This window comes from Tamandua tetradactyla, assembly GCF_023851605.1.
Source record: "Tamandua tetradactyla isolate mTamTet1 chromosome 22 unlocalized genomic scaffold, mTamTet1.pri SUPER_22_unloc_3, whole genome shotgun sequence".
NCBI classification, from domain to species: Eukaryota; Metazoa; Chordata; class Mammalia; order Pilosa; family Myrmecophagidae; genus Tamandua; species Tamandua tetradactyla.
The window spans coordinates 1,710,711-1,737,409 of NW_027518253.1; the positions used below are offsets into that span (position 1 = coordinate 1,710,711).

The 26,699-nt window shown below is 37.3% G+C and overlaps 1 pseudogene; it reads left to right on the top strand.

Annotated features, from left to right (window-relative positions):
• The first annotated feature begins 21,581 nt into the window (after nucleotides 1–21,581).
• Nucleotides 21,582–24,984, top strand: LOC143672985 (nuclear pore complex protein Nup153-like; annotated as a pseudogene).
• The last annotated feature ends 1,715 nt before the right edge of the window (nucleotides 24,985–26,699 follow it).

Sequence of the window (26,699 nt, forward strand, 5' to 3'; positions counted from 1 at the left end):
AACAGTTACCACCACTTGACCAAGTTGACACATGAACCTGACCATGACAGACCTGACTACTTTAGCTTTTACTATTAGTTTGCCAAGAGTTTTTATCCAGAATGTATGTTTGAATAAACTTAACCAGGGGTGTAAAGGACCTGTACACAGAAAATTATAAAACATTGATAAAAGAAAACAAAGAAGATCTTAATAGATGAAAAGGCATTGTAAGCTCATGGATAAGAAAGTTGAATGCTGTTAAGATGCCATTTCTACCCAAATTTATCTACAGATTAATGTGATACCAATTAAAACTCCAACAATCTGTTTTGAAGACTTGGAAAAGTTAATTTTCAAATTTATTTGGGAGGGAAAGAAACCATAAATAGCTAAAGATATCCTAAAAAAGATCAAAGGGGAAGGACCACCCCATCCTGACTTTGAAGCCTACTATAAAGTCACAGTCATCAAAACAGTATGGTACTAGAATAAAGATTGAAGTTTTGACCAATTGAATTGTATCAAGTGCATTGATTGATCATCAAATCTGGGGTCAATTAATTTGTCTTTCTTCATAAATGTGCATGTGAGAATTGGATATTAATAACCAAAGGAATGAAAGAAGACTCTTCCCTTATACATTAAACAAAAATTAATTCAAAGTGCATCAAAGACCTAAAAATAAGATCTAGTAACATAAAACTCCTAGAAGAAAATATCAGGAAACATTTTTATGACATAATGATAGGAAATAGCTTCTTAAATGTTCCACCCAAAGCACAAGCAATCAGAAAAAATACACAAATGGAATCTCCTCAGAAATGAAACCTTCTGCACTTCAATCATTGCCTTGTCTACCATGTGGATTCCATGCCAAACATGGTATGTGGCTGTTGGTTTGATGAAGGTGTTCTTTTCTCTTCCAATTAGAAATGAGTAGCATAAATGGTTCACATTCACATGGGATGAATTTGCAGGTTTCCCTGGGCCACATTAACTTCCTGTCCCCTGCTACAACACAGGTGGGAGAAAGTTGTATATATACAGCTTTGTTAAAAAGATGAAGAGACAACCATCACAATGGGAGAAAATATTTGGTAACCATATATTGGATAAAAGTTTGAAATCTCGAACAACAAAAGAATAAACAACTAATCATAAAATGGGCAAAAGATATGAATAGATATTTTTCTAAGGACAACTACAAATGGCTAAAAACAAAGAAATGCTCATTTTCATTAACTCTAAGGGAAATACAACTCAAAAGATATCATTTCCTACTTATAATAATGGCTGCTATTAAAACAAACAGGAAACTACCAATGTTGGAGAGGATGTGAAGAAATCGGGACATGTATTCACTGCTGGTGGGAAAGTATAATGGTATAGCCACTATAGAAGACAATTTGGCAGTTCCTCAGGAAACTAAATATTTTGTCCTATGACATGGGCAATAACAATACATGGTATATACCCAGAACAGCTGAAAGCAGTGGCATGAGCAGACATTTGCACATCAATGTTCATAACAGCACTATTCACAATTGCCAAAATATGGAAATAATCCTAGTGTCCATCAACAGATGAATGGATTAATAAAATGTGGTATATACATACAATAGAATATTGTTCAGTGATAAGAAATGATGTCCTGAAGCATATGACAATGTGTATGAATCTAGAGGCTATAATGCTGAATGAAATCAGCCAGACACAGAAGGAAAGGTATGGTATGATTTCACTATTATGACCCTGATAAGAAGAGCAAAGTTCTATGACTCGGGAAATATGTGTTTATATATATCAAGGGACTAGATTTTGCATCTCAGCAGCTACAGTATGCAAGTGACTTTGAAAGCCAAGGCTTCAAGATGTTTCACATTTTTAACACTGACAATTCATAATAAAAACTCTATAAAAGAGAAAAATGCATCCCCCATTGCACACTTCCTGCAAAACCCACATCGATTCCCTCCCTAATAAACATCCACACACTCACATACAAACATAGCCAAACCCCCTGACATCAACATAATTTTTTTTCAAAACTGAATGCTGTTCTGTATTTATTGAGATTATCATATGGATTTTGTTATTAATTTGCTAATATGGTGGATTAACGATTTTCAAATGGTAAAATTATCTTGTGTTTATGGGGTAAAGTCAATTTATAAACCATGTGTTATTCATTCTATGTCAAGTGGGATTCGATATACTATTTTTTTTTCATCTCTGTTCATGAGGGTCATTGATTTGTAGTTTCATTTTGGAATATCTTTGGTATCATCATAAGACTGGTCTCCTAGATGAGTTCATAACTATTCTCTTCAATTATCTGGAAGAGTTCTTGTAGAATTTCTGTTGTTTTATTCCTTAAATGCTTGGAAAAATTCAACAGTATAGACATCATGGCCTGGAGATTTTATGAGAAGGTTTTGATGTAAAATGAAGGTCAAATCTTTAATACATATCCAGCTAGTCAGGTTTTCTGTTTCTTCTTGAGAGAATTCGATAATGTCTTTCATTCCTTTATGTTGCTAAATAGTATTCAATTATGTAAAAAATAAAAAATAAAATAAAAATAAAAATATAAGGGCGGGCCACGGTGGCTCAGCAGGTAAGGTTGCTTGCCTGCCATGCTTGAGGACCCGGGTTCAATTCCCGGAGCCTGCCCATGTAAAAAATAAAAAAAATAAAAAATAAAAATAGTATTCAATTATGGGTATATACCACATTTTTAATCCATTAATCAGTTGATAGGTACTTGAGATATTTCCTCATTTTGACTATTATGAATGATGCTGCTATGAACATTTGCATACAAGTTTTTAGGTGAATATATATTTCCTTTCTCTTGGGTGCATACCTAAGAATGAAATTGCTTGGTCACAAGATAAGTTGCTTCTCAACTTTTTGAGAAACTGTAAATCTTTTCCAAAGTGCTCACATTATTTACATTCCATGAACAGCGCTGTATGAGAGTTCCAATTTCTCCACATAATTGCTTCATTTGTTATTATCTATCTTTTTGATTACAGTCATTTTAATAAATCAGAATAGTATCTCCTAGTGGTTTTGATCTGCTTAATGGCTAATGATATTGAACATTTTTACATATGCCTATTGGTCATTGGTATATCTCTTGGGAGAAATGTCCATTTAGAGCCTATACCCATTTTTAAAATGCAGTTATTTGCCTTTTAATTGTTGAGTTGTATGAGCTTTCATATATTCTGGATACAAGTACCTTAACAGATATATGTTTTGCAACTATTCTCTCCCATTCTATTGATCACTTCACTTTCTTGATGGTGTCTTTTGAAACACAAAAGGTTTTAGTTGTAATGAAATCAAGCTTGCATATTTTTTCTGTAGTTGCTTATACTTTTAGTTTCACACTTAAGAATCCACTGCTGAATCCAAGATCATAAAGATTTACCTTTTTTTCTCCTAAAAATGTTATAGCTTTAATTCTACATTTAGGTTCATGTTACCTTTTGAGTTAATTTTTGTATATGATGTAAGAAAGGTGTCCAGCTATTTCCTTTCACATGTGTGCATTGAGGGGTTCTAACACCAATTGTGAAGACTCTTCTTCAAACTGAATTACTTTGCACTCTTACTAAAATTAAATTGACTATAAATATAAGGTTAATGATTGAAATCTCAATTCTATTCTATTTATCTAGGTGTGTATCTATATGCCGGTACCATACTGTTTTGATTACTGTAGCTTTGTAATTATGTTTTAAAACAGGAAATGTAAGTCCCCCAACTTTGTTCTTGAGGATTGCTTTGCTATTATGAGTCCCTTGAATTTCCTTATGACTTTTTGGATTAAAAAAAGGAAGGTAGGACTTTGGAAGGGATGGCATTGTGGTGTATGACCATTACAACAATATTAAGACTCTCAATCCATATTATGACATGCATTTCCAATTATTTGAACCTTAATTAATTCCTTTCAATCATGTTTTATAGTTTTATAGTACAGTCTTTTCATGTGTTTTGTTAAATTTCTCCACACATATTTTATTGTTTTATGCTATTATAAATGGAACTGTTTATTAATTTTTTAAAAAATTGTTAACTGCTACTGTGTAGAAATGCAACTGGTATTTGTATAACACTCCTGTATGTTGCAACCTTGCTGAACCCATTAATTCTATCCAATAGTATTAAATTATTTAGGATTTTCTGCTTATAATATCATGCCACCTGCACATGGAAATAGATTTATTTCTTCTTTCCAATCAGACTTCATTTCTCCATCTTATCTGGCTGGCCAAGTGACAACCTCAAGCACAATGTCTTTTAGAAGTCAAAAGAGAGGATATCACTTCATGTTCTACATCTTGGGGGAAAGCACTTAATATTTCACCATCAAGTGTGATGTTTGTTGCACAGATACTCCCCCTACCTACAGTCCTTGTGGTTGAATTTTTCTTTCACAAATGAGTACTGCATTCCCTTTAAAGTTTCTTCAGTGTCTCCACAGCAGATCGTGTAGCATTTGCTCTTCATTCTACTGAGAGGGTGTATTATATTAACTACATTTTTAAAGAGCTGCATGGAGATATAAGTAAAATACTGTGAATTTATCATGTAAAGTACACAATTCAATGGTTTTTAATGGGTTAATAGATGTACAACTGCTACTTCAGTCAATTTAAAATATTTTCATCACCTAAAAAATACCTCCTTTAGCCTACATCCTCCTTTCATTCCATCCACTCAACACTGAGAAGGTAATAAGTTATTTTCCATCTCCATGCTAAACATTTCATATAAATGGAATCACAGAGTCAGCAGTATTTTATGACCAGCTTCTTTCACTTAGCATAATGTTTTCAAGGTTTCACTCAGCATAATGTTTTCAAGGTTCATATTCCAGAATTGTGTTACTTTTTATGGTTGCAAATAATGATAATAATTTAGTAAGGACATACCAAATTTTACTTATCCAGTTCACCAGTTGCCAGGCATTTGGGCTTTTCCACATTTTAGATATTATGAATAAAGCAGCTATGAAGAGTCATGTACAAGCTTTTGCATTGGAATATGTTTTTATTTCTCTTAGGTACAAACATACAGGTAGAAATTCTGGGTCTTATGGTAACTCAATGTTTAGTGATTTAAGGAACTGTCAGGCTGCTTTTCCAAAATGGTTGCAGCATACTACATTCCTACTAGCAGGGTATGAGTTTCACTTTTTCCAATCAACACTGTTTTTACTTGACATTTCTATCATGGGAATACTGGTATGTCAGAAGTGGTATTTCTTTGTAGTTTTGTTTTGCCAAATGGCTAATGATATTGAACATCTTTTCATGTGCTTATTAACCATTTGTAAATCTCTTTGGGGTAGAGTCTATTTAGATCCTTTGTTCATTTTTACTTGGGCTATTGCTTTTTTATTGTTGTGTGGTAGAGTTCTTTATATGTTCTTGATGCAGGTCCTTTTTCAGATATGATTTGAAAATATTTCTCTTATTTATTGGTTGTCTATTCACTTTGCTGACAGTAAAGCACAAAAGTTTCATATTATGATTAAGTCCAAAATATATATATATATATATTTATTTTGTCACTTGTGTTTTTTGGTGTTAACAAGAATCCATCTCCAAATCCAAGGCCATGAAGATTTACCCCTATACTTCCTTCTAAGAGTTTTATAGTTTCGGCTCCTGTATTTGGTTCACTGATCCATTTTGAGTAATGTTTATACATGGCATGAGGTAAGGTTCCAACTTCAATCTTGTGCATGTGGATATCCAGTTGTCTCAGCACCATATGTTGAAGAACAGTTCATTCCCTTCATTTTTCGTAGGTAATTGATAAAATCTTTACATTCTATAAACAATTGTCTACAATGCAAAAATTGCCAGCTAAGCCAATATTTCACTTTTATAAGCCACAGAATTGATTCATCATATTAGTTTTTGCTTCTGGGTTTGGAAATAACTTATTTGCTGCCTTTCAGAACTCTAAATAAAATAATTATTTAGCATTCATGGGGACTTCTATTTTTAATTGTGATTTTTTGAGATATATTCACATATATTCAATCCATCCAAACTATACATATACAAATAATCATTTGCACTGTCTTCACATTGTTGTACATTCATCACCATGCTCAATTTTAGAATGTTTGTTTTACTCCAGAAAAAGAAATTGAAATGAAAAGTTCCATACCTCTAATACCCACCATCTTATTGACCCTTACTATTATACCTTACACAACTTAAGATTTACAATAAAGGTAGGTTAACTAAGAAAGTTTAGTATTTTCAGAGTCAGATACATAGATCAGTGAAAAAGAATAGACCATCCAGAAGTAGATTTATGCAAACATGGGCAACTGACTTTTTTGTGTGTATTTATACAATCATTCTCAAAGAGCATGGATACTTTAGCTATAGTTCAAAAGTTTATAATATTTCATTCTAGCTATTCTACTACACTAGAAACTAAAAGAATAAATGTCTATATGAGTCAGTAGAAATAACCATTGTTGAAATCCCAATTCTCAGTTACACCACCTCCCTCTCATTTCATCATTCTCTTTTTCTTTAGGGATATATGAGAAGTGACTGTTTTGAACTCATCATGCTGAAAAGAATTGACTTTATGGTATAGGAATGAAACTGGTTGATATCCTTGAAGAGACTTGTACCTCTGGGATTCAGAGTCTTTGGGGCGTAGGTACAATCTGGAGGCCTTATTTTCTGAAAAAAAAAAATAACTTACTAAGAAAAACTTTTATAAAATGTTAGATAGAGCCTAGGATATCTTTAAGTTTTTAAAGAATGCTATTGGTTAGGGCTTGGTATGTTGTGGCAATTTTAAATATCTGGGTGAAGCTTGCTTAAGAGTAACCTCCAGGATGATCTCCCACCTCTATGTGATATCTCTTAGCACTGAAACTTTATTTTGTTCCATTTCTCTCCCCTTTTTGATCAAGAAGGCATTGGCAAGCCTATGATGCCAGGGCCAGCCCTGGGAGTCCTATTCCATGTTGCAAGGGAGACTTACAGCCCTGGGAGTCATGTCTCAAACAGGAAGAAGGTAGTGAGCTTATTTGCAGAGTTGGCTTAGAGAGCAAGGTCACATCTGAGTAACAAAAAAAGTTCTCAGGGTTTGATAACAAGGCAAACCTATAAATAGGTTTAGCTTTGCCATTGCAGAGATGAGTTTCAAAAGGGCATAACTAAAGACTGAGGATTTAGCTTATTGTATTGGTAGTCTTCAATACTTGAAAGAATATCAAGACTCATTCAGGTGGGGAAGATTAATAGTACCACATTTTTACCCAGTCCCTCAAAAGGTCTTTGTAAATCCTTGTTTTATTTTCTGCCCAAAATACTACAGGATGTATTGGAACATTAGATTAACCTATACAGAATAACAAGGCTTCATTCCCTATTCTAGTTCCCTGTAATTAGGTTGTTTAAATAAAATTACCAGGGAAGTTGAATTGGATAACGCGCTACAGAAAATTTAAATTTTGGACCAAATAAATGTTCTCATGGATACTATCTGATGTCCCTCATACACCTACAGGCAATAATTCAGGAACCTGTAGTTTACCCTGATAGAAACCTCATGTAATAGAATCCTGTAGACATTCTGTAGTAGAAATTCTGATTTGTCATCTCATGTTCAGTTTCAGTTGCAGCATATGCCTTCAAGTTTTGAGTGCACATCAGAAAACAGTAACCAACTCCAAGGAGTCCTCTCTTCATTTTAAAAGATGATGTCAATGGCAATAACTTTTTTTAAACCACACAAGTATAAACTTCACCACAAATTTGCAAAGAACTTGGAGTCCCTTATGGTTATTTATCTCCTGCACTCTATACCTGAGAATTGAGAGCCATTCCTTAAATATTCTTGTGCTCTCAGTACACTTAAATGCTGATATTTTTCTTGGGCCCCAACTGCAGAACATGTGCACAGGCAGGAAAATGTACCACTACCTGTCTCTCCCCATCTGACAGCTCAGCTTGAAGTGCTCACCCTGTCGTATGTGTTTCCTTGAATTGAACCTTCATCCTATCATAGAAGGTGTCTTCTCCTTTAAAGCATAAACTTCCCAGATATAATGTTTTATTGCAGTAGAACTTGGGATTTGATGAACTTTTCTAAGGACAGTTCTGAAACTTATCAGTGGTAGGGGAAATCATCAAGTGCCATCATTCTAATTGCACACATTTTCCTTTCCAGATACTTGAAGTTCCTTCTCTGGTAAATGGCTCAGATATGATCTCTTGGCCATCACTTTTGTCCCCCAGGAATGGCCAGCTGTGGTAGACAGTACATATGCTGTTGTTGCAGAGATTTCCTGTAATTAGGAAGAACAGTTGCCATTGTATGAGCAGTATGACAGGTATGTTCTCTTTTTTTCATTTATGTCCACTGGGGATAAAATATTATCAAAGGTACCATGAATTAAAACATTTCCAATTCTTGGGCAGGCCACAGTGGCTCAGCAGGCAGGAATTCTTTCCTGTAATGCCAGAGGACCTGGGTTCAATTCCCGGTGCCTGCCCAAGTAAAAAAAAAAAAAAGGTTTCCAATTCTTCAATGTTCTGAAATGTACAACATTTTAAATTGTAGAACAAGGAAGTGCAAAGGGGACAGAATTTGTTGCATAGATTTTGCATGGCAAATCAGAGGCAGAGCCAAGTCCCCACAGACATACAAGGGCTCAAATTTAGATTGTGTCTTTATCTCCACATGAGACTGTAGGTGTTAAATTGTGTGTGTTGATAGCTTATTTCTAAAGTGTAAACATTGAAAATATACCACATTATCCTCCTTTCAGGCATTGCTTTATTGATTTGTTTGTTTACTGTATCAGGTGCTACAAAGGATATATTTTTACATAGTCCCAACCTGTCCAATCCTCTTGGAAATCCTGCTCAGAAAAAGGAAATCTGGGAGGTTTAGAGTTTAATATCAGGTGATTTCAGGGCAGTTTCCAGATCTTCTGTAATTGGGGCCCAGCAATCCATTCAGAACTCTACTCAGGGTCAATGCCCAGAAGGAGACTGGACCATAGAAAGAGCCCAGTAGTAAGCACACAAACCTTCCCCATCAGGGCCTCCATGGGAAAGAGCCTGGTGGCAAGACAGAGACTCAAGAGGGAGGAGGCTGAGCTGCGGCAGTTGTATCCAGGGGAAAATTCTGTCAGACAGAGATGAGAGTCTGTCTTGTGCCTGGGGCATTGTCCAACCTCAGACAGACACTGAGTTTTAGAGGCTCCTCACTCCAACTGCTCCAGCACAAGGCAGTGTTGCTGGACTGCTTCCAGGCGGCCCATTCTGATGCCTCAGAGAGCTAGTAGAGACCATGTGTAAAGGACTATGTGTGCCTCCATTTTTCATTTCTTCTTCCTCTTCTCTCATTTCATCCAAAAAATGTCATTTGCAGAGACACAGTGAACTTTAGGTGCACCCAATTTGTTCCCAACACATGTAGAGTCACAAAAGTGCCCACTTGAACCTGAGCACCATCTAAGGAGTGTGGGGTATACCTCTATGAACATAAACCATAAAGGTAAATAGTGTTTACTACTATGAAGTTGGTTTTATTGAGGAAGGAGAAGCACTCTGTGGGGCAGGGGAAATTCCAGACAGAAAGTCATAAGGAACACATTGTTCCTCAAGAAGACCTCTTCTTGCACCTGTATCTCCTTGATGCATTTTTTGCAGGACTTGATGCTGGATTTAAGCCTCTCTGGGCTCTCGATGTCCATCTGGGAACAGATTCATGCCAAGGTCATTTTCCCAGCAAGGTAAATACTTTACATCCTGATTTTTGCATCTCTCATCTGTATCCCTGACTGACAGTGGACATATTCCAGTTGGCTGCAAGACACAGTTCAGGCTCTTGAAGCACTCTGGATCCAGGCAGTGTGAAGAGCAGGAGACCCCTTCCCTCTTGTGGGTTTCTGGCATTTGAAATGCTGTATTGCATAGATTTTCAGGATGTGAAGTTGTCCAGGGGGGTGCCAGGTATGTGGCTTGTGGGCAGGATGGATGTCTGTGCTGCCTCTGTCCCCATCATCATCTAAAGCTTAAGCTGCGACTTAGGGGCCTTTAGGGGAGCCTGACCTACTGAAGGGTTTGAAACTGACCTTACCTGGACTTTCAGTGAGGGGATTTCTGTGCAAGTAAAAAACAGTTTAAATCATTGTGTGTATGCATTTCTGTGTGTTGAAAAGTTAAAAAATAGACACTTGTGGGAGCAACTCTGTAAGGAAAGATTGTTTCCCCTTTTGAGTTCTTTCATGTTAAATATAATCAGTTTATTTGGGGGGACCTGCTATTGATGACAGAACACTGGACCAGGTCTCATAGGCTCAGCTTGCTTTCCTGTCATGTATGTGGCCTGGATATGTTACTCATTTATAAAGCTTAGGTTTCTTCAATGCAAATGTGGGGATTAACAATGCTTGATTTCTCATGGAATTTTGCTTGATTTGAATTAATCATAATCCAAATAATATAAATTCCCCCACAGGCAAGCAATCACCTGCCTTGTCCATTGATGTAACCCCACTGCTCATAGCAGTACCTAACACATCATGGGCCCTCAACATACAGCAACTGACAGTACAGTGCATTATAAAGGTAAATAAAAATATTTAGAATGATAGATAATAAAAATATGTTTATACTTAAAAAATAACAAATGTAGTATACAGCTAGCTTGAAATATTTCCTGAAGCTGTGAGTAGATATCTGCATAGATACTATGCTATACAATAAAGGTAGATAAACTCTCTACGATATTTGTGTGACTTTCCACTAGAGGGTTTTTTGAGAAACAAAGCATAAAACAGAATTAGTCATGAAAGTAAAGTCTCCAATTATTATTGAGGGGAGGTTTTATGTGATTTAGGTATTAAACAGAAATGCATGTCATATTTAGATGATATTGTGCTAAAGGTTTTTATTCAGATTATTTATTACATTTTAATTTCCAAATAATTACTAGAAATGGTGTTTTTCTTTTCATGAGCATGAAACCACTCTAGAAGTTTTCTGTTTTCCAGAGAAGTCTGGTATTCTTCACAGCACAGTACCTCAGGAGAAAATGCATTCTCATCAGCTGCCGGCCTTGCAAAAAGATCTTCTAGAGTTTCTCCAGGAAGTATCAGGGACATGACTGGGCCTGTTGCAAGAGTGTAACTCACCCCATACATGCTTTTATAAATGGTAAAATGGAACCCATACCAAGGGAAAATGGGTACTGGTGATCTTTGCCATATCACTGACAATAATATTTCATATGCTTTCTTTTCTTAAATGAAACTTCATCTTTCATGTAAAAGCCATGGCCTTTGGTTGGTAGATACAGATCTCTTGAGGCACAGCTCTGAGGGAGCTGCCAGCCATTATTTCAAAAGTCTGATATTGGGGGCAGAGGTGATGGAGAATTAGAACTGCAGAAGGCTATGGGGGACAATTAGTTGAATAAGCTGCATCAGCTGGGCAGATCAGGATAACTCACTTTTGGGGACCCATTGGAGATTATTTTGGACCCTTCCTGATCACCCCTGTAGGGAAGCTTGGAGCTAGTTTGCACCTCTTTTGTGGGTCTCTTGCCCTGCTTTGGCAAGGGTGACACTTCCTGCAGATTTTTTCCTTGAGGGATAACAGTTGGAGACAATGGGAGAAGTATAGCAATCTGCAGAAGCAGAGAGCTTAGGACTAAGGCCTGCTGGCTTCAAACACCTGGGAAAGGGAGACCTATCTGCTGTGCAAGGAAAAGATTAGGACCAAAAAGATAGAAAAAGCCCTGAACACTTCATGTGCCTTGGGCAGACCTTCCAGAGAGAAGGGTTGTAGTTCAATAAAATCTCTGACTTACTACTGACTTTCTTGTTACAAAACAAGAAACAGATATCTCAGGGGATAAATTCTGGAATTACAACTTTAAAATATTAAAATATACAATGTGTAAAAAAAATCTCAAGATGAACAGAGAAATGAGGAATGACCTATACAAAGGAAAAAGATAAAATTGCAGACAACACAAATGAAGAAAATGAGCAGCAGACATACTAAACAGAGGCTTTTAATAAATGATCACAACAATGTTCAAGATGAACAAAAATACAGAAAAAGAAGTAAATGAAATCAGGAAAATAATGAGCAAGCAATGTGTCTGTGTAAAAATATAGAAATTTTAAGAAAGATCCAAACAGAACTATTGGGGTTGAAGACCACAAAAACTGAAATTAAAATTGCCTAGGAAGATTTCAAGAGCATACTGTAGCTGGCAGAACAATTAGTGAACTTAAGTCAAGACACTTGAAATGAGTTAGGCTGGGGAACAGAAAGAAAAAAATTGCTTTTATATATAAATCAAAATAGCATAAGACAGATATGGGACAACATCAAGCACATCAATGCATTATGGGAGACAGAGAAAGAGAAGAAAGAGGGAAAGAGTTAGAAGGAATTATAGAAAAAATGACAGAGAAATTTCCAAATTTAGCAAAAGACATGCATCTGTACATCAAATTAGCTCAAAGAATCATAAACAGGGTGAATACAAAGCAAAATATATGCAGTTATATATGGATTCACTGTCAAATGCATAGGACAAGGGGAGATCTGAAAGCACCAAAGAAAAGGCAATGTGTTATGTACAAGGGAGTCCCAAATAGATCATGTGCCAATTTCTCATCAGAAACTAGGCACTAAATTGAAATACAAGAAGTGATGTAGACAGTAAAGATTGAGATGTATAATCTAGAAATGCCTAGAATGTATAATAATAGTGATTAAATATACGAATTTAAAAAATCTTTTTGTATGAGGAAGAACAAAGGTATGTCATTACTGCAGGGTGTATAAAATTGATGTTAATTGATATTTTAAAATTTCAACTTATGTGTGAGACTAAAGCAAAAAATGTTTATTTGGTACAAAATTTATACTTTGAATAGTGCATCTCCTAATACAACTTATGTAGATAGTTGGTTGAACAACGTAAGTACATGGAACCTTGAATAGGACATGAGATTTTGTTGGTTTGTCGAGAGTGATGCCCCAATGAATTCCAGAGCGATTTGATCAGTGAGTGGAAAAGTATTCACAAAGTCCCCTTCAGGGAATGGTGAGAATGGGGGAAAATTCAACCTCCCCAAGTTGAGTTCTTGATATTCTCACAAGCAGTGTGGACAACCAAAGCTATAGACTGAGCTCCGAGTCTTGGAGTTTGTTCATATGAAACTTAACCCTACAAAGGATAGGTCAAGCTTACTTAAAATTAGGCCTGAGTCACCCCCAAGAGAACCTCTTTTATTGCTCAGATGTGACCTCTCTCTCCAGCCAACACAACAAGCAATCTCACCACCCTCCCCCTGCCTCTGTGGGACATGACTCCCAAGGGTGTGGACTTCCTGGCAACATGGGGCAGAAATCCTAGAATGAGCTGAGACTCAGCATCAAGGGATTGAGAAAAACCCTAGAATGAGCTGAAACCAAGCATTAAGGGATTGAGAAAACCTTCTTGACCAAAAAGGGGAAGAGTGAAATGAGACAAAGTGTCAATGGCTGAGAGACTCCAAATAGAGTTGAGAGGTTGTCCTGGAGGTTATTCTTATGCATTAAGTAGATATCACCTTGTTATTCAAGATGTAATGGAGAGGCTGGAGGGAACTGCTTGAAAATGTAGAGCTGTGTTCTGGTAGCCATGTTTCTTGGGGATGATTGAATAATGATATAGCTGTCACAATGTGACTGTGTGATTGTGAAAACCTCGTGTCTGATGCTCCTTTTATCTACCTTGTCAAGAAACGAGTAGAACATGTGGAATAAAAATAAATAATAGGGGGAACAAATGTTAAAATAAATTTAGTTTGAAATGCTAGTGATAGATGGGGTGAGGGGTGAGGGGTATGGTAGGTATAATCTTTTTTTCTATTATTGTTTTCTTTTCAGTTGTCTTTTTATTTCTTTCTCTGGATTGATGCAAATTTTCGAAGAAATGATGAATATGCAACTGTGTGATGATATTGAGAATTGCTAAATATATATGTAGAATGAAATTATGTGTTAATGTTTTTGTTTGTTTGTTTTTAATTTTTTTAAATTAGTAAATAAATTTTTTTAAATGAAGAGGAGAATAAGATATCCCAAATTAAAAAAAAAACTGGGAGAACAATGAGGAAGTATGGGACTTAAATCATTCATAAACTAACTAGACCTAACAAGCACATATAAAACACTGCACTAAACAAAAGCAGAGCACATATTCTTCTCAAGTGTAAATGGATGATTCTCCAAGATAGATAATAGGCTGGGTCACAAAACAAGTATCATTAAATTTTAAAATCATACAATGTATATTCTCTGAGCACAATAGAATGAAGATAGAAATCAATAACTGAGGGAGGAACTGAAAGTTCACAAATGTGGAAATTTAAAAATATACTCTTAAACTACCAATGGGTTAAAAAGGATTTCACAAGGAAAATTAGAAATTATCTTGAGGTGAATAAAAGGAAAGCAGAACATACTAAATATATGGGTACAGCAAAGATAGTGATGACAGAGAAATTTATAGCTCTAAATGCTTACATTAAAAAAAGAAGACTTCAAATCAGAGCTCTAATTTCAAAGCTGGAAATACCAAAAAAAAAAAAAAAAAAAGGGCAAAGTAAACCCAAAGCAAGCATGAGGAAGGATATAACAAGATTACAGTGGAAATAAAAGGAATGGAATTCAAAGAAACAACAGAGAGAATAAAAAACACCAAAAGATGGTTCTTGAAAAGATCAGAAAAGTTGACAAAACTTTAGCTACATTGACAAAGGGAAAAAAAGGATAAAAGGATAACAATAACAAAAAAATCAGAAATGAAAAAGGGGCATTGCTACCAATCCCACTGAAATAAAAATGATTATAAGAGAATACCATGAATGATTGTAGATAACCTAGATGAAATGGATAAATTCTCAGAAACACACAAACTACCTACATTGACTCAAGAACAAGTAGAAGACCTAAAGAAAACAATTCCCAGTAAAGAGACTAAATTAGTGATCAAGAGGTGAGATTTATACCTCGTATGGAAGGTTGGCTGAACAAAGGAAAATCAATTAATATAATACACTACATTAACAGAGCGAAGGTCACAAACTGCTTGATATCCTCAATTGTGCAGAAAAGGTATTTGACAAAATGCAGTACCCTTTCTTTTTTCTTTTTTCTTTTTTATTAATTAATGGAAAAAAGAAAAAAAAGAAATTAACCCAACATTTAGAAATAATACCATTCTACATATACAATCAGTAATTCTTAACATCATCACATAGATGCATGATCATCATTTCTTAGTACATTTGCATCGGTTTAGAAGAACTAGCAACACAACAGAAAAAGATATAGAATGTTAACATAGAGAAAAAAATAAAAGTAATAATAACAGTAAAAAAACAATCAGACAGACAAAAACAAACAAAAAACAAACAACAACAACAACAAAAAACCCGATAGCTTAGATGCAGCTTCATTCAGTGTTTTAACATGATTACTTTACAATTAGGTATTATTGTGCTGTCCATTTTTGAGCATTTGTATCTAGTCCTGTTTCACAGTCTGTATCCCTTCAGCTCCAATTACCCATTATCTGACCCTGTTTCTAACTCCTGCTGGACTCTGTTACCAATGACATATTCCAAGTTTATTCTCGAATGTCGGTTCACATCAGTGGGACCATACAGTATTTGTCTTTTAGTTTTTGGCTAGACTCACTCAGCATAATGTTCTCTAGGTCCATCCATGTTATTACATGTTTCATAAGTTTATCCTGTCTTAAAGCTGCATAATATTCCATCATAGGTATATACCACAGTTTGTTTAGCCACTCATCTGTTGATGGACATTTTGGCTGTTTCCATCTCTTTGCAATTGTAAATAATGCTGCTATAAACATTGGTGTGCAAATGTCCATTTGTGTCTTTGCCCTTAAGTCCTTTGAGTAGATTCCCAGCAATGGTATTGTTGGGTCACATGGCAATTCTATATTCAGCTTTTTGAGGAACCGCCAAACTGCCTTCCACAGTGGTTGCACCATTTGACATTCCCACCAACAGTGGATAAGTGTGCCTCTTTCTCCGCATCCTCTCCAGCACTTGTCATTTTCTGTTTTGTTGATAATGACCATTCTGGTGGGTATGAGATATCTCATTGTAGTTTTGATTTGCATTTCTCTAATGGTCAGGGACATTGAGCATCTCTTCATGTGCCTTTTGGCCATTTGTATTTTCTCTTCTGATAGGTGTCTGTTCAAGTCTTTTTCCCATTTTGTAATTGGGTTGGCTGTCTTTTTGTTGTTGAGTTGAACAATCTCTTTATAAATTCTGGATACTAGACCTTTATCTGATATGTCATTTCCAAATATTGTCCCCCATTCTGTAGGCTGTCTTTCTACTTTCTTGATGAAGTTCTTTGATGCACAAAAGTGTTTAATTTTGAGGAGCTCCCATTTATTTATTTCCTTCTTCGGTGCTCTTGCTTTAGGTTTAAGGTCTGTAAAACTGCCTCTAATTGTAAGTTTCATAAGATATCTCCCAACATTTTCCTCTAACTGTTTTATGGTCTTAGACCTAATGTTAGATCTTTAATCCATTTTGAGTTAACTTTTGTATAGGGTGTGAGATATGGGTCCTCTTTCATTCTTTTGCATATGGATATCCAGTTTTCTAGGCACCATTTATTGAAGAGACTGTTCTGTCCCAGGTGAGTTGGCTTGACTGCCTTATCCAGGATCAAATGTCCATAGATGAGAGGGTCTATATTTGAGCACTCTATTTGATTCCGTTGGTCGATATATCTATCTTTACGCCAATACCATGCTGTTTTGACCACTGTGGCTTCATAATATGCCTTAAAGTCAGGCAGTGCAAGACCTCCAGCTTCGTTTTTTTTCCTCAAGAGGTTTTTAGCAATTCGGGGCACCCTGCCCTTCCAGATAAATTTGCTTATTGGTTTTTCTATTTCTGAAAATAAGTTGTTGGGATTTTGATCGGTATTGCATTGAATCTGTAAATCAATTTAGGTAGGATTGACATCTTAACTATATTTAGTCTTCCAATCCCTGAACACGGTATGCCCTTCCATCTATTTAGGTCTTCTGTGATTTCTTTTAACAGTTTTTTGTAGTTTTCTCTATATAGGTTTTTTGTCTCTTTAGTTAAATTTATTCCTAGGTATTTTATTCTTTTAGTTGCAATTGTAAATGGGATTCCTTTCTTGGTTTCCCCCTCAGCTTGTTCATTACTAGTGTATAGAAATGCTACAGATTTTTGAATGTTGATCTTGTAACCTGCTACTTTGCTGTACTCATTTATTAGCTCTAGTAGTTTTGTTGTGGATTTTTCTGGGTTTTTGACGTATAGTATCATATCATCTGCAAACAGTGATAGTTTTACTTCTTCCTTTCCAATTTTGATGCCTTCTATTTCTTTTTCTTGTCTAATTGCTCTGGCTAAAACCTCCAACATAATGTTGAATAATAGTGGTGATAGTGGACATCCTTGTCTTGTTCCTGATCTTAGGGGGAAAGTTTTCAATTTTTCCCCATTGAGGATGATATTAGCTGTGGGTTTTTCATATATTCCCTCTATCATTTTAAGGAAGTTCCCTTGTATTCCTATCTTTTGAAGTGTTTTCAACAGGAAAGGATGTTGAATCTTGTCGAATGCCTTCTCTGCATCAATTGAGATGATCATGTGATTTTTCTGCTTTGATTTGTTGATATGGTGTATTACATTAATGGATTTTCTTATGTTGAACCATCCTTGCATACCTGGGATGAATCCTACTTGGTCATGAAGTATAATTCTTTTAATGTGTTGTTGGATAAGATTTGTTAGAATTTTGTTGAGGATTTTTGCATCTCTATTCATTAGAGAGATTGGTCTGTAGTTTTCTTTTTTTGTAATATCTTTGCCTGGTTTTGGTATGAGGGTGATGTTGGCTTCATAGAATGAATTAGGTAGTTTTCCCTCCACTTCAATTTTTTTTGAAGAGTTTGAGGAGAGTTGGTACTTATTCTTTCTGGAATGTTTGGTAGAATTCACATGTGAAGCCATCTGATCCTGGACTTTTCTTTTTAGGAATCTTTTGAATGACTAGTTCAATTTCTTTACTTGTGATTGGTTTGTTGAGGTCATCTATTTCTTCTTGAGTCAAAGTTGGTTGTTCATGTCTTTCCCAGAACCCGTCCATTTCATCTAAATTGTTGTATTTATTAGCGTAAAGTTGTTCATAGTATCCTGTCATTACCTCCTTTATTTCTGTGAGGTCAGTAGTTATGTCTCCTCTTCCATTTCTGATCTTATTTATTTGCCTCCTCTCTCTTCTTCTTCTTGTCAATCTTGCTAAGGGCCCATCAATCTTATTGATTTTCTCATAGAACCAACTTCTGGTCTTATTGATTTTCTCTATTGTTTTCATGTTTTCAATTTCATTTATTTCTGCTCTGATCTTTGTTATTTCTTTCCTTTTGCTTGCTTTGGGATTAGTTTGCTGTTCTTTCTCCAGTTCTTCCAAGTGGACAGTTAATTCCTGCATTTTTGCCTTTTTTTCTTTTCTGATGTAGGCATTTAGGGCAATAAATTTCCCTCTTAGCACTGCCTTTGCTGCATCCCATAAGTTTTGATATGTTGTGTTTTCATTTTCATTCGCCTCGAGGTAATTACTAATTTCTCTTGCAATTTCTTCTTTGACCCACTCGTTGTTTAAGAGTGTGTTGTTGAGCCTCCACGTATTTGTGGATTTTCTGGCACTCTGCCTATTATTGATTTCCAACTTCGTTCCTTTATGATCTGAGAAAGTGTTGTGTATGATTTCAATCTTTTTAAATTTGTTAAGACTTGCTTTGTGACCCAGCATATGGTCTATCTTCTTAATAACACCACTAAGCACACTAGGATTAGAAGGAAACTTCCTTAACATAATAAGCGGTGTATATAAAAACCCATATCCTAAATAATGGTAAAAGATTGAAAGTTGTCCTACTAAGATCAGGAACAAGACAAGAGTACCCATTGTCACCAATGTTATTCAGCATTGTGCTGGAAAATCTTGCCAGAGCAATTAATCAAGAAAAATAAATAAAAGCATCCAAATAAGAAAGGAAGAAATAAAACTTTATACTTCCTGTGTATTTGTGACATGATCCCATATACATGAAAAATCCACAACAAAGCTATTAAGGAAAATAAGTGAATTCAGCATACTGGCAGGGTACAAGGTCAACATCCCAAAATTAGTAGTATATTTATACACAAGCACTGTGCAATTTGAAGAAGAAATCAAGAAAAAGAACCACTCACAGTAGCAACTAAGGGAATTCAAAGGCCTAGCAATAAATATAAGTAAGGTTGTAAAGGACTCATACATAGAAAACTACAAAAATTTGCTAAAAGAAATTTTAAAAAACTAAATAAATGGAAGGACATTCCATGCTCATGCATTGGAAGTCTGAATATCATTAGTATGGCAATACTACCAAAGCAATATATAGATTCACTGCAACCTCAATCAGAGTTCCTACTGCCTTCAGTGCAGAAATGGAAAAACCAGCCGTCAAATTTATATGGAGCAGCAAGGGACCGTAAATATCTAAAGCTATCTTGAAAAAGAAGAATGATGTTGGATGAATTGCACTTCTCCATCTTAAAACTTATCACAAAGCAACAGTGATGAAAACACCACTGCCCCTGGAGAGCCGGCAGCCCTAGGTCCATGACCCACAGGGTAGCGACCACTGTCTGGGAGGGGCGCCCCTCGCTGCACCACACTTGTAGGTGAGTCCAGAGGTCGAGGGTGGGAAGTTGGCCCTAGCCCCCAGCTGCAGTCCCACAGGCCGCCTGAACCTCCCCCTGCTCCTCCCTCTCAGTGAGGCAGCTCCGCCCCCACATCGCACGCCTGCCTGGATGTTCTTCCCCTGCTGTAGCGGTCATCCCCAGGCAGCAGCACTGTAGGATGCCCCATCTGGGGCAACAGTCTCTGGTCCCAGCCCACCCATGGCCACTCCCAGGCCCAGCTCCACCAGCAGTCACAGCAGCAGCAGTAGGAGCATCTCAGGGTGGGATCAGGTCAATAAATGAATATCCAAAGACTGCCTGGCAGCACCACGGCCAAGGTCTGGGGAAGGTGTGTCAGCCTTGTGGAAAAACAGTCTCCGCAAAGGCAATTTTGGATAAAGACAAGGAACACATGCAAAAGGTTTGATTTCATCGACTTTGACAATACTGCAGCGGCTCACAAAGGATCTGCCCTGAAGGCTAGTGGGGCTCAAGTTCAAAGGGCAAAGCAACAGGATTATCACAGATGCTCATCTCCTCCACTTCGCCATAATTCTCCATTTACGTAAAAATCTAAAAAAATTCATTGTAGCTTCTGCATCTCCATGCACCTCAGTGCAGCACAAACCAACTGCAGACTGGGAAGAGCTCTGAGGGTTACAGTGAATATTCAAGAGGGCAGCAGTCTGGCTAAAGGTCGACCGAAGTGCATGGAGAGCATCTGACTTCAGAGGCCATGCTCCAATTTTGAAATAAAATAAATAATTTACTTTGCCACTCACCCTCAGTGCCGAAGACAGAAGACAAGTGCTCTGCCTTTTTCCTCCCACCGTTGCCATTGACGCCACCGCTAACAGTGAACATTTGTTTCCAGATAGTGTGAAGAAAGCTTCACATCTTATATTTCTATTGCACTACCATAGTGCCAAAATCATCAGAGAGTAGGACACAAAGAAATCTAATCAATTGGCTAAATTTGGGCAAGAGAGGCAGAAAGAAAAATATCACAGTTCCTAAAAATCTCTTAGCCTCCACTTACTCATCCCTCCCTCTCTCCCCATACCGCTGGGCAGCACCTAATCTTTATCCAGGCAGGTCCCTGATATTGAGGTTTTAGTTCTAGACTACTGCAGTTCAGCAAGTATTACAATAAACTGAATTCCATGTTGTTTTTTGGTTCCCAGTGCATATAAAAGCTATGTTCACAATATGTTGTAGTATATTAAGTGCTCAACAGAATTATGTTATAAAAAGCATGGATATACCTTGATTAAAAACAACAGAATAGGCACAGATGCGCTGTTCACCGCGGCGGGGCAGTTGCTGTGCTTAAAGTGAAGGCAGGCGGTGCCGGAGGCCTCAGGTACAGCAGTGACCGCCCGGGCAACGGGAAAGAATCCCCACTGGCCGTGGGTCCAGCAGGACCTCAGCAGCGCGCATGACCTCCACACCTTTCTCTGCCTGACATCTCCATAGAGACCGTGACGTCACAGGAGCAGGGTTCCGCAGGGGGCTACCGGACCTGAGCCAGTTTCTCAGTCTCTCTGCCACCAAGCCACCCTCTGTCAGTGTGCACTGTTGCTCTACTGCCCTCTCAACCTCGCGGTCCCCGGGGTGCTTGTGACATCATCCAGCAGACATCTGGGCCAGATCCCAGCAGGTATGGTCCCAATGTTCTGCCTTCGCCTCTTCCACACCCCTTATCAGCCCCGTTACCCGCCCGGTTCATGGTCCGGACAAGGAGCTGCAGAGACTCGCCATGGCCTCTGGAGCCGGATGACTAGGAGGGGGTGGCGGCAATATCCGGACATGGAGTGGTCAACAGAGGCCAGTTAATTCTTACATGCAGGGGCGACAGCAGCAACGGGGTATCCTTAGCAGGCTTACAGAATCGATTAGGAATATTATGCCAGGATGGCTGCAGAGATACTTCAATAGGAATTAAGATGTACACAGGTGCTCAATAGACACAGAGGAAGTACCACGTGGACAGGAAAATAGAGAAGATGAACATCTCATGCTGGCCTCTGAAGGGAGCTCCAATACTCGTGATGCGAGGATCACTCCTGTACCAAAAGTCGATAATACAGAAGAACCCTCAACAACTAGCGCTGCTTCAAATTATGCAAATATGTTCAAGTCCTCCTCTTCATCAACACCATCTGAGATTCTCCATGTTGGAATCCCCTGCCTTACACCACCAGCTTTTCACATCATCGACACTGCCAATTGGCAGTTCTGGATTTTCCCTTGTAAAGGAATTTAAAGACTCTACCTCTCGGCATGATGATAATAGCTCAACTAAGAGTGGTTTTTATTTCAAGAGCTTCTGATAAAGATATAGCTGTTCCAAAGAATACTTCAGTACCACGTCTGTGGTCCACAGAGGTTGAGCCCTCTCATGCACTCCCACAGCACACTGCCACCAGCTCAAAGAAACCAGCATTCAACTTGGCTGCCTTTAGAACACTTTCCTCTTCACTTGGGAAATCTTCAATCCTTAAAAAATATCAGCTTGGCGATTCTCCTTTTTACCCTGGAAAAACAACATGCAGTGGGGTCTGCATGGATGGTCTAAACTATGAAGTACACCTTATCAGGCACCAGTTAGAAGACAGATGAAAGCTAAGCAACTCAATGCACAATCTCCTGGTGTGCTAGTTTAGCAGCTCAGCGAGTGTTATAATCCTTAGAGAAGATGTCCAGCCCTCTACAGGATGCAAAAAAAAAATTCCTTTAGTTGTTTCTTCTCCTGTGAATCCTCTTGATAGAAGTGGTATAGATCCCACAGATTTTCATGCCAAAAGGGTTAAGGTGAACTCTCTGTATCCCCCTGTTCAGAAACTCTTGATCCCAAAGCCAGTTTCCATAACAACAAATCACGCTGTATATTTTAAACTATCTCTGACCCCGATCTCGTGAATTGAGAAAGACTAATCAAAGAATAGTTCACAAGTACTGTACTCAGTATGAAAAAAGTTAGATACCAGGACAAAATAGAGAACAAGAAAGTGGCTTTCCAGATCCAAATTTCAGTCTGCCTTCAGGCAATGGGTAATCTTCTGGAATAGGGAATGGAGGCTGCAAAATAAGAGGAGAGAGAATACACTTCACTGCATCTAAATTGCCAGCGGAGCAGGACATGGAAGTACCAGTATTACCAAAAATCCCTCCACCAATCACCAGTTCTTCACTGACTTCCTGCACTTTTAGTTTCTCTGTGATCACACCTTTCTCCCCATCAACCATCAGTCATTCACAATCATTAAACAATAAGGTACAAATGACTTCTCCAAGCAGCAGTGACAGTCCTGTGTTTACATTTTCATCTCCAATTATAAAATTAACTGAGACACAGGTACTATCTCCATCATCTGCTGGATTTTCATTTAATGTACCTATTGAAAATACAGAATTTTCTGACACCATTTGTTCTTCAGACCCAATGATAAGTACTTCAGCTCAAGATATCACTGCTGTGAATAGTCCAAACTGTAAGAAGAAATCAGATGAAGATACTGAGAGCACTTTTTGACATGCAAAATCTCTGAAATAAGGAAGTGTCCTAGATGTTCTGAGAACCCATGGTTTCATATCACTAAAGACATATTCTTTTCCTGCTCAGCATACTATGACAAGCCAAGTAGTTTATACAAAATCAGCAATAAGTAGCTTTACTTCTAGTGTAATTGGACTTGGGGGAAGTTTAAAAGCTCAATCATCATGGCAGTGTGATACACGTCTATTCCAGGACAACATTAGAGATGAGATGTGCATGGCCTGTCAGGCTGCAAAGTTTCCACCAAGAAGCACTGCTAAACAGACTGGAATTGGCACACAAATATAAATGACAAACCAACTGTCTCTACATCAGGGATAGGCTTTGGACACAAATTGAAGCCAGCAGTAGGAACTTGGGATTGTGAGACCAGCTTTGGCATGGACGTTGTTAACCATGATCCTGCTGCTGTTGTTACTGTAGTGACATCTGAGAAGAAGAGCAGCTTCAGCTTTGGAACCATAGGAATTAAAAGTGCCAAGCAATTTTGGAAATTTAGAGCAAATCAAAGATGAGAAATCTTCAAAGTCAACATTTAATTTCAATATGATGAAACCATCTGAGACAGACTCAGAACAGTCAACAAAGGCTGCTTTTGCTTATGGAGTTCAAACCAATACTATGGCTGATCAAAGAAAAGCAAAGCCAGCTTTTAATTTCTTAAACAACAGTTCCTCTAGTTCATGTACACCAGCCACTTCAGCTGGTTGTGGCATTTTGGTAGAACCATCACTTCATCCAATCCACCTGTGGCCACTTTTGTGTTTGGACAGGTCAGCAATCCTGTGAGCAGCTCTGTCTTTGGGAGCTCTGCTGAATCCAGCACATGTTAGTCTTTGCTATTTTCTCAAGATAGCTAACCAGCAACCACATCTAGCATTGGCAGAGCTGTCACTCTACATGTCTTTGATCTGGGAGCCAGTAGTAATTATACTTCAATCTCCAGTTTCAACTTTGGAGCTACAACCACATCTAGCTCTGCAGGATCCTTTGTATTTGGTACTGGACCTTCAACACTATCTGACAGTCCAGCATTTGATGCTAAAATGACTCCAACATTTGGGTAAAGTAAAAATGCCAGCCAGCCTAATCCCCCAGGCTTTAGAGCTGTATCATCTTCAATAATATTATTTTCAACTGGTTCTCAGCCTGAACCACCACCTACTTTTGGTACAGTACCAAGCAATAACCAGCCTCCTGTGTTCGCATAACAGCCTAGTTGGTTTGCATTTGGCTCTGGAACAACTTATTTTTTTTTAATGGGCAGAAACCGGGAATCGAACCCAGGTCCTCTGGCATGGCAGGCAAGCATTCTTGCCTGCTGAGCCACCGTGGCCGGCCCTCTGGAACAACTCTTAATTCCAGTTTTGTTTTCCAACTTAGCATCAGCACAACAAATTTCAACTTAGCAAACAATAATCCATCAGGTGTGTTCACATTTGGTACAAGTCCTGCCACACATGTAGTTCCAGCCCAGCCTTCAGTGTCAGGAGGATTTCAATTTAACCAGTGTCCAGCAACATTTACAGTGGGATCAAATGGGAAATATATCTTTTCTTATTCAGAAACTTCAGTTTCTGTTCACAGGATGAACTGCTGTTAGATGCAGGAAATAAAGTCACAATGGCTTATACCCAATAGTTTTATTAACAAGAGCTGGTGCCCTGCATTCAGATAAGGGATTGTACTATGTGCTGAAGTTATCTGAAGTCAGAATGCCTAGGGACAACTTTAACTTTGGGATTTTCCTCTTTGCTCTTTCTATATAGAAAATCCCCAACCCCAACTTACCCCTTTAAATAATAGCTGGACTGATGACTGATTCTTCATAAAAATAATATATGATACAGCAAATTACTCACTGATTTTACCTGGTCTGGGTGTACTCAGAAATAGAGCCTAAACCTGAATATTCAACTTTGTATAGAATCTCTTTGTCCGCACCTTAGCATGCATTCATTTATGGAATTCTTTGAAGTTGTGTTTATATTTGAGGAGTTTTGTATATATTAGAGGGTGTTGAAATGATTTCTATGGTAAGTTTGTGTTGGCGTATGTGTGAAGTGAGTGAGTTGGGTGCATTGTGCACTAAAATATTCTGAAAGAAGAAGCCTGATTAACACTAGACCATGCACAGGACTTGGTACAACTATCTAGTTCTCAGTTTAATAATTATATGCTATTCCTATATTTTCCTTCTTTTGATTATCACCTGTCTTGCCTTTTTCATTGTTCTGTTATAAAATGTGTAAATATTATTTGTTTCTATACTTTTTTGGCATAAAATAAATTGAGAACTTGAAATTTTAGTTTTGTGTCAGAAATTTTTTGTCGTTGTTTGCTTGGTCTTGTCCAGATCTTACTATGTAAATCTCATTATTCAAAGTTGCCTTAATCTATTTGGAAGTTTTCTTAAAAATTGATGATTGTTAAAGTGAATTTATTGACTTTTATGATCCAGGTTTTGTGGACCAAAATCAGTACTGTACAAAGCATTAATCATATATTTTTATATTTAGTGAAATGGACATGACTTTTTAAAATATTTTTATTGACTAGTCTTCATACACATACAGTCCATATTTGGTGTGCAATCAACAGCTCATCATATTGTCATACGTTTGTGTATTCATCACCACAATCCGTTTTTTAATATTTGCACCACTCCAGAAAAAGTAATACAAAGAAAAGAGAAAAAACTCATAAATACCATACTCTTTAGCCCTCCTTCTCATTGACAGCAGGTATTTTAACCTACACAGTATATATTACTTCTTATTCCCTTATCATTTACTTTTATCCATATTTTTTTACTCATCTTTCTATATCCTGGATAAAAGGAACACCACACAGAAGATTTTCACCGTAACACAGTCACATTGTAAATGGTATTGTAAAAGCTTTATCAGTATGCAATTGTCTTCAAGAAGCATGGCTACTGGAATACAGTTCAGCAATTTCAGGTACTTCCCTCCACCCACACCAATGCATGATAAGCTAAAAAAGGGATATCTATATAATGCATAAGAATAACATCCAGGATAATCTCTTGACTCTGTTTGAAATCTCTCAGCCACTGAAGTGTTATTTTGTCTCATTTCTCTTACTCCTTTTGTTCAACAAGGCTTTCTCAATCCCATGAAGCTGGGTCAGAATCACTAGGGTTCTGTCCCACATTGCCAGGGAGATGTACACATGTGGGAGTCGTGACCCACATTATTTTGGATAATAAGGAAATTTAATATTAAAGTGATGATTATTACAGTATAAGTAACATATTAAACCATGATATAAATGCCATCAATAAAAAAATTATGA